This window comes from Elephantulus edwardii, unplaced genomic scaffold, assembly GCF_000299155.1.
Source record: "Elephantulus edwardii isolate Elephantulus edwardi_28Jun2011 unplaced genomic scaffold, EleEdw1.0 scaffold00135, whole genome shotgun sequence".
Lineage (NCBI taxonomy): Eukaryota > Metazoa > Chordata > Mammalia > Macroscelidea > Macroscelididae > Elephantulus > Elephantulus edwardii.
Window position 1 is genome coordinate 9,358,549 of NW_006399885.1, and position 13,505 is coordinate 9,372,053.

A 13,505-nucleotide genomic window follows, 5' to 3' on the forward strand; every position below is an offset into this window, starting at 1 on the left:
GAGTATCAATGAATGAATGGAGATCTAAAGTATCTGTAAACTTTCATTAAAATAAATTTTTAAAAAAGCAAAAAAAAAAAAAAAGGCCGAGTGTCTGCTTTGGTTCAAATCTACCAGCTGCTCTTTGGAAGAAAAATGGGTAGTCTCTTCAACTTGTAGCCTCTGAAACCTGATGCAGGGTCACTGGGAGTGGGCTACACATTGACAGCGTAAGTTTGAGGTTTTTAGTATTTCATACTTAATGAGGTTTTTTTTGTTGTTATTGTTGTTATGTGCCATTGAGCCAACACCGACTCATAACTGACCCTCCAGGGGGTTTTCAGAGGCAGTTAATCATACAGGAGGAGATGTCCCATCTTTCACCCACAAAGCAGCTAATGAATTTGAACCATGCACCTTTAGGTTGGCAGTGCAGCTCCTTACTGCGAAGCCACTGAAGCTCGCTTTGATACTTATAGACCCCGAACCCCAAACAAAATGCACTGTCTTCAAGTGAACTCCAGCCCATGGCAACCCTCCATTGAACTTCCAAGGTTGCAAATCTTTATGGGAGGGAGGTTTTCAATGGTGACTTTTCAAAGTAGATCACCTCATGATTAGGGTAAAGGAAATGGAAATAGCTCTGTGGGGATTAATGTCTCCAGTCTTTCAGTTTGCAGCTTAACTGTTTGTGCCTTCTTGTACATATAGACTAAAACCCCTCAAAGCAGACCCTCTGCTAACAACACGAACATCCCTGCTCGTGGCAGCTCTCTATCAGCCTTCCAGGGCTGTGGCGTTTACAGGAGGAGACTGTCTAATCTTGCTCCCATGGCTGCAAACCGCTGACCATAACCCTCTGTGCCCATGAGCTCCCTATTGTACACACTCAGATGCACAAATTCAAAGCACGCTGCCATCAGGCACCCTTGTAGGGGAGGCTGTGACAGCTATGATTTGAAGAAGGCGCTGAGCTGCCTGGCTCTTTGTCTTCCCTTGCCTTCGACCTGGACTGAAGTGAGGCTTGTAAAATCACCTGGCTCACCTGTCATTTCCCCTCCAAGGTCTCCCTCTACACCGTGCTTTTCATGAGAGACGAGGAGCATCAGAAGAGCAGTGTCATCCTTGACTGCGCCAGAGAAGGGCGGCAGTGTGGCTGTGATGTGCTACAAGGACAGACTTGGCTTGGGTTCCAGCTCTGGGTGCCAGGCCTGGCTGTGACATGTTCCTCTGGAACTGCTTTGGGAAAGTCTCTTATTCTGTTTTCCTTTAACAATAAAAGGGGCGCACTTTCTACTGCTACTCATCCTTATGATCTGGATCACAATAAATATGAACCTTAATAGAATGAGAGGAAAACAAGGGACAGAATCTCAATTCCAAAATGGAAAACCAGTGTTTCTATACTGTCTGGGGCTGGAGGGCTCCCTGACACTGCTGCCCCTGACATTCTCTTCAAACCTTGAATCTAGATTCACCTGTGAGGTCACCTTGTCACTAAATAACAGACTGGCTTTTCAAATTATAAACATTGCTGTTCTCCTCTGAAAAAACACCTCTCTGAGACCAAAATATCAACAATGCCAGGGGGGACTAGATTAATGTAAACAAAACAACTAGAAACACTACTGGGTCTGTGTCATCCTCACTTCCCAGCCTTTTCCAGCTTGATACCAACATTCAGCTAGGACCAATAATGTTTCATTGACTAGGTTTTAGAAGTGGACTGCCAGGTCTTTCTTCCTAGTCTTAGTATGGGAGCTCTGCTGAACCTTGTCCACCACGGATGACCCTGCTGATGTTGAAGTACTTGTGGCACCGTGTCCGTCATCCTAGCAACATGTCAGCCACCAACAGATGGGTGGTGGTCATAAAGATGGGTTTATACTAAGCCCTAAGATGCTGACTTTTAGAAATACTTAACAATACTTCTCAAGCTTCTCTTCCTGTCAAAGGGATTCATGGGCAGGGGAAGGCAGATAAAAACCTATTAAAGGTAGGACATAATTGAGACTTAGTTTACCACTTGGAGGCCCAGGACAGGAGGGTAGTTTGAGAATCCCTGGTGGTGTAGTGATTAACATTCTTGGCTGCTAGCCTCAAGGATAGTGGTTCAAACCCACCTGCCTCCCTGCTGGAGGAAGAGAAGGCATTGTGCTCTCATAAAGATTTACAGCCTTGGAATCCTATAAGGTGCTTCCACCCTGTCCTGGAGGGTCACTGTGAGTTATAATTGCCTCTAGGGCAGTGGGTCACAGCGACTTTGAGTCACTCAGTCTCAGGCCATGTAAGGGAGACAGAATTGAGAGTGATTCGACCATTGCTCTCCACCTCACTGTCCCTGACCAAACTTTCCAGCCCTTTATGTTATTTCTCCCTAAAAAAATCCCTTTTGATGAACCTTACCTCGTTTTCTTCTGGTTCACCAATACATTTCTAAAAGCAATGTGATGTTCACCTAATTCTTAATCAGTGCCAATTATAAACCTCCCTGGATTGTCTGGGAATCATGGCTTGGCCTGCAGGGGTGGGAAGGGTGGAGGAAATATCTTCTAAATTGGGTGAATTAAGTCCTGGGTCCTTCTGATAAGTGTGGGTGGGAGTTGGCTGCCTGGCTGGCTATCCAGGATGCCTATCTCAGTTTCCCAGATGAGAATCAATGGCAGACTAAATTATGTGCCCAGTGTCACCTGGACAAATGGAAGCCTCTGGAAGGAGGTGCCAACACATGTGCTCTTGTCTCCTCCTCCTCATTATGCTCCACCACCCTCCTGGCTTGTTGATTTAATTCTGCTGTGGTGAAATGAAGGCAGGACATGCCCACCCCCTGCAGTCTTCACCTCTTGGTTGACATAAGTGCGCCTAGGCCTCTCCACTCCTCACTCGCTGTCCCAGTAAGAAGAGCCAGCAGCATTCGGTTAGCTGAATCCCTTGCCAACACTTGGCCAGAACTGGTCACGATAGCTCTTTGTGGCTGCCACAGGCACTATGATCAATGAAACAGAATTGAGAACCCAGAAAACAACTCATCTGCCTACGGCCAACTGATCTTTGACAAAGAGATGAGATCATGAGATCAGTTAAGTAGGGAAATAAATGGCAGCCACTTTAACAAGCAGTGTTAGAAAAATTGCAGAACACTTAAGCAAGACTTCACACCTCACACACCATACACAAAGACCAACTCAAGGTGCATCAGGGACCTAGGAGTAAACCAAAGACTATAACATTGATCAGAGAAAAGCTAGGAATAATTGTAGATGCCCTGATCCACAGCATAAACAGACTTCTAAGCACTATGAAAAACCTACAACCAGGAGAGAATAAAATAGATGAATGAGACCTTCAAAGAGTCAAATTCCTATGAACTTCGACAAACCTCTCCAACAAGGTGAAAGAGAAACCCACAGACTGGAAAAAAAATGTGGTAAGGTCTTGGTTATATAGCGCTGCTGTGGCAGAAATTCCACAAGTGGGGACATTAACAAACGAAGATTGATTTTCTTACAGATTAGGAAGCTTGCTGTTGTTGTGTACTGTCCAGTCCAAACTAATTCATAGCAGGCTCTCAGAGGCAGCAAATCACATGAGAGAGAGAGCCCCTGTTTCTCCTATGGGGTAGCTGGTAGATTCTAACTGCCTGCCTGTGGGTTGGCAGCACAGCTCCTTGCCACTGGATCCCAGAGCTCGCTTGGTTAAGAGGCTAGAAATCAGGATTCAGGCTCCAGAAAAAGGCATTCTTTCTCTGCTAGATCTGGAAGAAGGTTTGTGTCTCTTCTGCTTCTCCCCTCAATTCTCTGGTGGTTTTCATACATGGTGGCTCTGGCCGAAGGGAGGGCCTTTTAGATGGTTCCCCTGCAGATGGTTCCCGGTGATGCTGAACCTGGATATTCCACATGCCTCTTTCTACTTGGACCAGGACATCCAGCTGTGATCCCTGGAGTTGGCAGGACTCAGGATAATGAAGGCTTTTCTTGCTTTGTTAATGGGAGCAACAGTGGCTCATTGGTAGAAATCTCACCTACACAGAAAACCAGGGTTCATTCTTGGTCAATCCACTTTATATGGAGGCTTGCATGTTGCTAATGATGTTGTACAGATTTTATCAGAGTTCCATGGGATTAGGTTCCCTGTTGTTAGGTACTGTCTAGGCTCACCAGTGATCTGAACTGAAATGGACTAGGAAAAAAGGTCTGATAAAGATGATGAGGAGATTGAGATTGTTAACAGCTTCAGTTTGCTTGGCTCTACAATTAACACTCTTGATACCAGCAGCCAGGAAATTAGAATTGCATTTGGAGAGTCTGCTGTCAGAGACCTCTCTAAAGTACTGAAGAGCAACGATGTCAGTCTGGAGACTAAGGTACGCTTAATACAGGCCATGGCCTTTGCAATTACTAGCTATGCATCAGAGAGCTGAACAATGACTAGGAATGATAGAAGGAGAGTTGATGACTTTGAGCTGTAGTGCTGGAGGAGAGTATTGAATATACCATGGACTGCTAGGAAAACAAACAAGTTTGTGCTAGAGAGGATGGAGCCAGGCTGCTCCTTGAAGGCAAGGATCTGAAGATTCATCTGAAATACTTTGGACATGTTGCAAGGTGGGATATGTCCTTGGAGAGGAACATTATGCTTGGGAAGGTGGAGGGACAGTACAGGAGAGGAAGACCCTTGATGAGATGGATTGATTCAGTCACTGAGGTAATGGGGGTAGATATGTTGGAGACAATAAGATTGGCAAAGGATGGAACAGGGTTTAGGGCTGTTGTACATAGGGTTGCTATGTGTCCCAGGTGACTTGACTGCATATAAATAGCAATAACAACCGACTAAAACAATTATATGGACACTACTAGGAATATACCCTGAGGAAAATACAAGTAAGACACAAATGGGGATTTGTACACTGATATTCATAGCAGCGTTATTCAGAATAAGAAGAAAATGGAAATAGCCCAAATGCCCATTAACAAACAACTGGATTGAGAAATCGTGGTACATTCTCATGATGGAAGACTATGCAGCACTCAGGAGCAAGAAAAATACTATTTAACATGGATGAAGCTGGAGAGCATTATGCCGAGTGAACTAACTAGTTTGTAAGGACAAATATGGCATACGATCATTACTGTAAAAACAGAAGGATCATTAGTAAGATGCATATGGATATCTAAAAAGAGAAGGGGAGAGGTTAAGGGGAGTGAGAGTAGGGAAGAACGGAAACCATGGGGTCACAGAGTTTGGTGGGTGGATGGAGTGAGTGACGGAATTAGGAAAAATCCAGTGGAGATCTGAGAAGACGGAGTAATAGTGAGCGTAGCCCAATGGTGATTAATTTTATAAGACACAGTGGATGGGATTGCTTGTAAGAAACATAATGTAAATAAAAACAAAATAAACAAATAGAAATGTAAACATAGAAGTTGAGCATGCATAAATTTTAAAAAAAGAAAATCTTTTGGAGCATAACAGTCCCATCACGGGGTCTCTCTCTGCTATGACGAGATCATCAAAGTTAATGGTAACTCAACAGCAGCCAACAACAACAAGAACAGCATTATTATTATTTTGCTGAGTTGCCACTGACAGGGAGCATTTGAAAACTGCAGCACTGAGCAGATGGGGCACTAGGTGAATTCTGGGTACAGTGAAAAGCATGTCTGGGGTTTTTTTTTTCTGATTCTAAGCTCAGGCGTTGCTCCTAGTTCTCAGGGGCCATCAAAACAACTGCACATACAACAGAACTAGACACTGCCTGGGCCACCAGCCTTGCAATCATGGCTGCTCCTGAGCTCATCCCCGCAGTCACTGCGTCAATCCATCTCATTGAGCGTCTTCCTCATTTCTGCTGACCCTCTTTTTGACCAACCATGTTGCCCTCTCCTGAGACTGGTCCTTCTTAATTACATGCCCAAAGTATGTGAGACCAAGACTCGTTGTCCCCACTTCTACAGAGCATTCTGGCTGCACTTCCTCTGACACGGATTGGTTCCTTTTTCTGGAAGGCCATTCCATATTCTTTGTCAACATTATAATTCAAAGGACCAATTCTTTAATCTTCCTTGGTCATTGGCCAGGTGCCTCAGGCATATAAAATCATTGAAAAACCCCCTGGCTTGAGCCAGGCACACCCTAGTCCTCACACCTTGGTAATCAGTTTCCACAAAAGCCCCTGGCAGTCTGCATTGGGCCAGGACCTCACACTTCCTCTCCCCACGGCAGCTGTGGTCTCACAGTGGTCTCACAAAGCCCACTGCCCACAGCCTTCCACCTCTGCTCCCTGTCTCTGAGTCCCCAGAGCAGACCTGATCCCAGCTCGGCCTATCGCGGTGGTGGGTATTCCAGTTGTCCATGTGCATCATTGTTTAATAGTAAAAAATCAAAGCCCTGCTGTGGGGCCCTTGGAGCGACAAGCACAGAACGAAGCTATAAACAGAGTCACAAAGAACATCTGTTGATCAGGTACTACGGGCTAATCTTCTAGTGGGCATTTTCTGCCTCAGTATTTCCTACTTTGTTCAGAACTCTGGTGGCCTAGCGGTTAAGAAGCTGTGCTGCCAACCCAAAGGTATACAGTTTGAATCTGCCAGTTACTCCTTGGGGGGGAAATTATGAGCAATCTCAATCTCCTGTTGTGTGATTTACTGCCACTGAAAACCCGCTGTCAGTTCTGACTCAGTGGCACAAAAGAATAGTATAATAATTACAGTTAAGCATCTCTGCATGAAGAGCCCTTGTGACACACTGGTAAAGTGCTTGCCTACTAACCCCAAAATCAGTGGTTTGAAGCCATCAGCTGCTCTCAGGAAGGAAGATGAAGCAGTCTGCTTCCTAAAGACTACAGCCTTGGAAATCTTACAGACAGTTTGCTAAATGGGGGTCATTATGAGTCAGAATCAGCTTGATGGCAGTGGACTGTCTCCTGCAGGTCCGTAGAGGAGGCCTCAGTGGTTAAGCTGAGCTGCTCACCAAGAAGCTGGCAGTTCAGATCAGCCCAGAGGTCCCTAGGAAGAAAGGGCTGGAGTCCTGCACCAACAGGTCACAGTCCTTGAAATCTCTAGGGAGCACAGCTCTATTCAGCATTTTTGGGGTCACCATGAGTGTCATAGGCCCTCGAGGAAGCTGCTACCCCCCTTTCAGGGTATCAAGAGGGCTCTCTGCTGGCCTGACTACAGTGTTACTGCAAGACAAGGCACAACATGCCAGTTCTGGCTGAACTCCAAGAGGACCAGCCTTGGGACAAGCTTAGCGGGTGCCCCTCTACCACCAGTATGTCAGTCATCCCCACCCGGCTCTATGGGGCCATCCCATGTCACCTCTGAGGACAGCATCACTCAGGGGAGTGGTGCACCTATGGTGGACAGCCAGTCCCTCCAGCTCCCGGCAGAGGTGACTCTCCAGGGACCTCTGAGCCTGCACAGCCTAGCCCTGCCACCTGGAGCACCCTCCCCTCCTCATCCTGGAGGCTCCGATGGAAGTACAGATGGAACGCTCTAGAGCTGGATCACCCAGGCCGGGGCGGGAGGGATCCTGTTCCTGGGGGTGGGGGTGGGGTCCTGCTGCTGCGAAGATGGGGGTGATGTGGTGTCCCAGGGGCCAGCCTGGTGGTCCGTGCACTCCACCTACTTGCCAGGTGACCCCCTGAGTGCTGAGGTGTGTGGGCCAGGCTGCAGAGGTTTAGATGACCTTAGGCCAAACACCCTACATTTTCCTATGAAACCCCATGTGATGGAGCAAAATTAGCATAGGGTTCTCTGGGCTCCTATCTTTATGGGATCAGATCATCATAGAGCCACTGTGTGGTTTGAAGCCACCTTCCTTTCACTTAGCAGCCCAGCACTTAAACCATGCGCCACCAGGGTCCCTTACACATGAACTAGTAGAGCATAAACATATGTGTTTGCAGGAAGAAGTTTGGAGGAAAAGGCAAAGAAAATGGTAAGATAATGGGACTTTTTACTTACACGTTACTATGGATTTTGTTGAAAACGTCATCTGGCATTAGAATAACTTAGAAACAGCCTGTATTTTCTTACTTCCATGTTGTTCCTGGGTGGTGCAAATGGTTAAAACACTTGGTTTCTAACCACAAGATTGAAGATTTGAGTCCACCCAGGAGCACCAAGGAAGAAAGGCCTGGTCATCTATTTCTGGAAAACCAGCCACTGAGAACATTATACAGTTCTCACTGACACACTGGGACCTCAAGGTTCTCCCTGACACACCTGCCCCCCGCACCCAGTCCTCCCTCACACTCCTGGGACCCCACGGTTCTTCCCACACCCCTGGGGCCCCACAGTCCTCCTTGGCACACCCGGGGCTCCACGGTTCTCCCTCACACACCCGGGACTCCACGGTTCTCCCTCACACACCCGGGACTCCACGGTTCTCCCTCACACACCCGGGACTCCACGGTACTCCCTCACACACCTGGGCCTAAAGCAGGTGAGTTATCCGTGGTGTCAGATTAGACCAGTGCTCTATACACCTCTCAATGGTTGACTTTCTCACAAAGAGATTGCCAGGTCTTTCTTTTGAGGCACCTCTGGGTAGACCAGCATTCCTAACCTTTCTGGCTAACCATTTACACTATCCCTGGCTCCATGGTAGACAGCCTCCTGTGGATGCAGGCAGGGGGCTCTGTTTATGGAGGTTGTCCCCACACCTCCTCAGTGAGTACTGAGACCCTAGGACCATCCATAGTGGCAAAGGACTCTCATGAGGCGGCAAGAGGAAAGTGAAAGATGTGTGAGGTCTCTCCCCAGTGCAGACCCACGCTTTGCGTGCAAAGCAAATTCACCCTCCAACCAGAAGCTAAAAGCTCTCCCCTGTGACCAGTGTCACCAGCCTGCTGGGCTGTGATGTGGTGCTGGCTGGCTGGCTGGAACGCAGCCACCGGGAAGTGCATCCCAGGACAGGCGTGACAGGATGGTCAACGTCCACACTGGTGGGCTGTGCTGTGATAAAGTGCATTTGCTGGGTGGCCTGGGAGCATGTGGCATGGGCCCTACCTCAGAGGCCGGCCTGGGGAGCCACTCCTTCTGCTGACCCAGCACCGGGTGACAGTCAAGGGCAGCTGGGCCAGCCTCGTCACAGCTGCACCCTGAGGATCTAATCATTGTTGGGTGCTGTTAAGTTGGACACAACCCTCAGACCACCCCACACCCCCACCCCACCCCCGGTTGGAACAGAGCGGCTCACTGCCCGGTCCTGACTCGTCCTTACAAACATGGCTGCGTTCCAGTCACAGCGTCGCTCCACCTGTTGAGAGTCTTCCTCTTTGGTTACTGACTATTGTACCAAGAATAGTGTCTTTCTCCAAGGTCTGGCCCCTCCGAATAAGCAGTCCAAAGTTTTTGAGATGAAGCCTCACCATTCTCACTTCAAAGGAGCAATCTAGCTGCTCTCCTGCTAAGACAAATTTCATCCTCCCTCAGGCAGCCCATGGTCTAGGCTTTGCCAATGACATGATTTAAAGACATCAGTTCTTGTCTTCCTAGCTCCTGGCCTGGCTTTCCAATGCATATGAAGCGACTGAAAAGGCCTTGGCCTGCATCAAGCACAGCCACTACTGACTTACCAATGAGGATTTAATGCTTGTTGGCAGCGGTGGTCTGAACTGAAGAAGCAGAGCTTAAAAAAAAAAAGCCCAACCTTGGGACCAACTTCTCCTGACCACTTGCTGAGCTCCCAGGTCCATTTACAGGGAGCTGGGCCTGGGCTACCTGAGGCCTGAAGTGGGGTGTAGACTTGGCCCCAAAGGGCAAGTTATCTGCTGTGCGTTCTGACCAACTGTGCTCTGTGGGTGCCATAATTGGCTCCCCACAATGGCTCCTTGGCTTGTCAGTTCTGCCTTATGGCCATCTTGTTCCACTAAACAAGGTTTTCCAGAACTTTCCTGACCAGTATCCCCCACTTCTTCCCACTCATTCTTACTCCCCTTCCTGATACCCTTGTACTTGGAAAAGGGAGGGGAAAAAACCAAAGACAGAAACAATTCCAGTTCCTTCATTAATTCCTTTTTCTCCCTTGATGTCACTTCTTGTTGTTGTGTACCATTGAGTTAGAATCGACTCATAGCTGACCCTCCAGCAGGTTTTCAGAGGCAGTTAATCACATGGGAGGAGATTGCCCATCCTTCTCCTACGAAGCAGCTGGAGGCCTCAAACCGAATGCCTTTAGGGTTGCAGCGTAGCTTCTTGCCACTAGGCCACCAGAGCTCCACTAGTAGCTAAATTGACCTGTGGAAAAATCAGCAATGAGTGTAGTTGACAACATGAGAGCAGGGGCCAGGTGGGCTGTGAGGCAGATGAAAAGGTTGGCATGACAGGTCTCCTGGGACAGGCCTGGGCAAGTCAGTTATCCACTAAGTGACCAGTGGCCTGTGTCAGGACTCATGCCAATAGCCACACTCCTCCTGCTGAAAGGACAAGCCCCCACACAGTCACCTTACTAATAGGGACAGATAAGTATCATATCGTGCCATTTAACACGCCCGCATAAATACCACATGGTTTAAGATCAGGGAAGGTGAGTGTCAAGGTTACATCCTCTCTTCATACTTATTCAGTCTGTAGGCTGAGCACATATTCCCGAAGCTGGACTCTATGAAGAGAAGTGTAGCATCAGGATTGGAGGAAGACTCATTAATAACCTGTGATATGCAGATGACACAGCTTTGTTTGTTGAAAGTGAGGAGGATATGAAATGCCTGCTGCAAAGGATTGAGGACTACAGCTTTTGGTATGGATTACATCTCAACAACTAGAAGACACAGATCCTCACCATAAACCCAATAGCCAACATTACAGTAGATGGAGAAAAGATTGAACCTGTCAATGATTTCATCCTGCTTGGATCAACAATCAACACCCTTGGTGCCATCAGTTAGGAGATCAGGAGATGTGTTGCCTTGGGCAAGTCTGCTGTCAGGGGCCCTCTCCCAAATACTGAAAAGCAGTGATGTCATTTTGAAGACTAAGGTGTGCCCAACTTAGGCCATTGTTTTTTCAATCACTTGCTACATAGCATGAGGAGGCAATGAATAAATGCGATAGAAGAATTGATGCCTTTGATTTGTGATGCTGGAGAAGAACGCTGGATATATCATGGACTGCCAAAAGAACAAACAGATATGTCCTGGAAAGGGTGCAGCCAGACTGCTTCTTGGAGGCAAGGATAACGGAGCTTTGTCTTTCATACTTTGGACATACAGCTAGGCATGGCTATTCCTTGGAAAGGAACATCATGCTTGGAAAGATGGAGGGAAGGTGAAGGAGAAGACCCTCTATGAGACGGATTGACACGGTGACTTCAGCTAGGGTCTCAGAGAGGACGTAGATGGCACAGAACAGAGCAGGGTTCAGAATAGCTATTCATAGCATCGCACTGAGTCGTACTCAACTCAATGGCATCTGACAATAACAACAACAGTGTGTGTGACACAGTGTACAAAGGACAATAAAACACGAGGGGCAAGAGATTCACAAGCCACCAGATAATTCTCAGATTTGCACAAAACTGTGGAACTGGTACTGAAGCAGCAGGACCAGCCATGTTGTTTTCTGCAAAGATTTCTTCCCTGCCTGCCTTCAACATTTAAGTGGTATTCATGGGAAAAGAGCTGTGTGTTTCAAAGCTCAAGATGGTCATCAAACAGAGCAAGATAGGAATCAGGAGTGACTGGGGTGGCATTTTCCACCTCAGAAATTGCTTTGTAAACAGAGCCCATGGGCTCAGGAGGGCTTTATGGCCCCTTCGAGTGCACTTCCTGAAGATATTTCTCCGCATAGTTCAGCCTCCTTAATTTAGTCAAGCTGCCAAGGGTGAAGAGAGCTGGGCCATCTACCCTCAGACCTGCCTGGTCTGGCTGTGTCACCTGTGTTTCCAGGAGTTGTAATCCTTCAGGGTGTTGGGATGGGTGGGATGCGGGGGTAGCTCAATCCCAAGCATCCCCAGTCCAAGGAAGCTCAGCCTTGTTCTGGCTCCAAGAGCTATGGTTGCTCTTCAGAGCTTGTGATTAGAGTCCACTCAGTTGGCTCCAGTTCATAGGAACCCCATGAATAACAGAACAAAACACTGCCCAGGCCTGTGCCATTGGACAGCGTGGTCACAAATGTTCTGCTTTTCCCAGCACGATGTCCTTCTCCAGGGACTGGTCCTTCAGGATGGCAAGTCCAAAGTATGTCTAAGAAGCCTTCTGGTTGCATTCTTTCAAGACAAATGCATTCATTGTTCTAGTAATCCATGATATATTTGATATTGTTTGTCAACACCATCATTCACAGGCATGCGTTATTTTTCAGTCTTCTGTATTCACGGTTCAGCTTCCTCATGCAATGGCTGAAGATCCCATGGCTTAGTCATGGCTTCATCCTCACGCCTTAGTCCTTGGTATCCACACAAGCCCCCCAGCAGCCTGCACCAGCCCTTGCTCTCTGCACTGACCCAGCACCTCATTCTACTTCCCAGGGCCGCTGCTGTTCAGACCTGCCCCTCATGGACACCCCTGTCCACAGCTCTCCACCTCTTCTCCTTATCAATCCTTTACCAAGTCCTTGTCCAGGGGCTGGTCTGATTAAATGTCCAGAGTACATGACAAGAAGTCTCATCATCCTTGTTGAGCCTCAGGGTTGTTCCCATGCCAGATCTCTGGGATTTCACTGAATATGTAGAACCTGTCCCTGTTTATATCTATAACTGGGCTTCTCATGATCTTGTTTGTGCCACACCTGTGTGTGAAGACATTCCTGAGGCTGGTCTGGTCTGAGACACACGGTGGAGCTGTGTCAGGATACCGCCTAGAGTGAAGAGATACTCCCTCTGCCATCTTGATGAAAATGGTGAATCAGGAAAGGCCCCAACTAGCACATCCGAGAAGCTCGAGTTCTAAGTCTTCAAAGCACTAGAAAGATCATAAAATGCTTCCAAACAGGTGGTAAATAAAGTGTGAATAGCTGGGTTAATGGGCTCAATTATTAATCAATCATTAGAGGTTCAAGTCCACCCAGGAGCTCTTTGGGAGGCAGGTCTAAGCATCTCTTGAAACCTCAGACTTTGTTTTGTTTTGTTCCAGTCTATTTCCCTTTAGTGAAAGTTTAGACATATCATTACTTTTTTTCAGACAGTCATTCATGGGCCATAATTGCCATTAATGGTTGCAATTAACTTTTTACAATGTGAAATATCAGACTTGGACAATGCCGTGGAATGCAGTTCTTCTCTCTCACACACGGGGGCGCCATGACTCAGCATCCACTTGATGGCAAATAGTTTTGGGTTTTTGTTTTGTTTTGTTTTTTAATTTTGCACATAAGTAAAGATGAGCTAGTCTTCTCGCATAAAGCCCCAAAATCTCCATACAAAGGTGCTCTGGTGGCTCAGTGCATTACATGGCAGGCTGCCAGAAAAAAGGTCACTACAACTCGACGGCATTAAACAACAATAACAATGACGACGACCAAGAGAGAGCTATGTTGGCCTAGTGGAAGGAAGCTGTGCTACCAAGCCGAAGGTGGGTGATT